The sequence below is a fragment of the Hydra vulgaris genome, chromosome 15, assembly GCF_038396675.1.
Source record: "Hydra vulgaris chromosome 15, alternate assembly HydraT2T_AEP".
Classification (NCBI taxonomy): Eukaryota; Metazoa; Cnidaria; class Hydrozoa; order Anthoathecata; family Hydridae; genus Hydra; species Hydra vulgaris.
In genome coordinates, this window is record NC_088934.1 from 21,608,288 (window position 1) to 21,608,824 (window position 537).

A 537-nucleotide genomic window follows, 5' to 3' on the forward strand; every position below is an offset into this window, starting at 1 on the left:
TTTTGACAACCCCCTCCCCCCTCGTCACAAAATCGTAACACTTTATTAGCAAGTTTTGAGCGTGACGTAATTTATGGACGACCCCTAATAACTCATGAAATTATTTCAAAAATGATTAAATCATTTTTTTATCTTGTTAAGCCTAAACCTCTCTCTCTCCGCCCCCACTTTCAAGTAAAACAGTTTCAATTAAACACGTTCTATATCTTTAAACTACTTTTAAAGCTATAGAAAGTGTTTATTAGCTACTATTGTGACTCTTGAGAAACTCTTCTATTCAAAGTTGATCTAATCAAAATTTGATAACAAAAGTGATTTGTACCACTCTAAAAATATTTAAGTATATAATAAGTAAACCATGTAATTTATGATTGCGTAATATGCTTATTATATTACCTAATATTAGGCAACTTACTTGCTATATATAAATCGTTAAAATGGATTAAAATCAAGGTATTTGTTCAAAGTTATCTTACCTCATGGTAAAAGTTGCCTCGATAACATTAAAAAAAAAATGTGTAATATTAATTTTTTTTT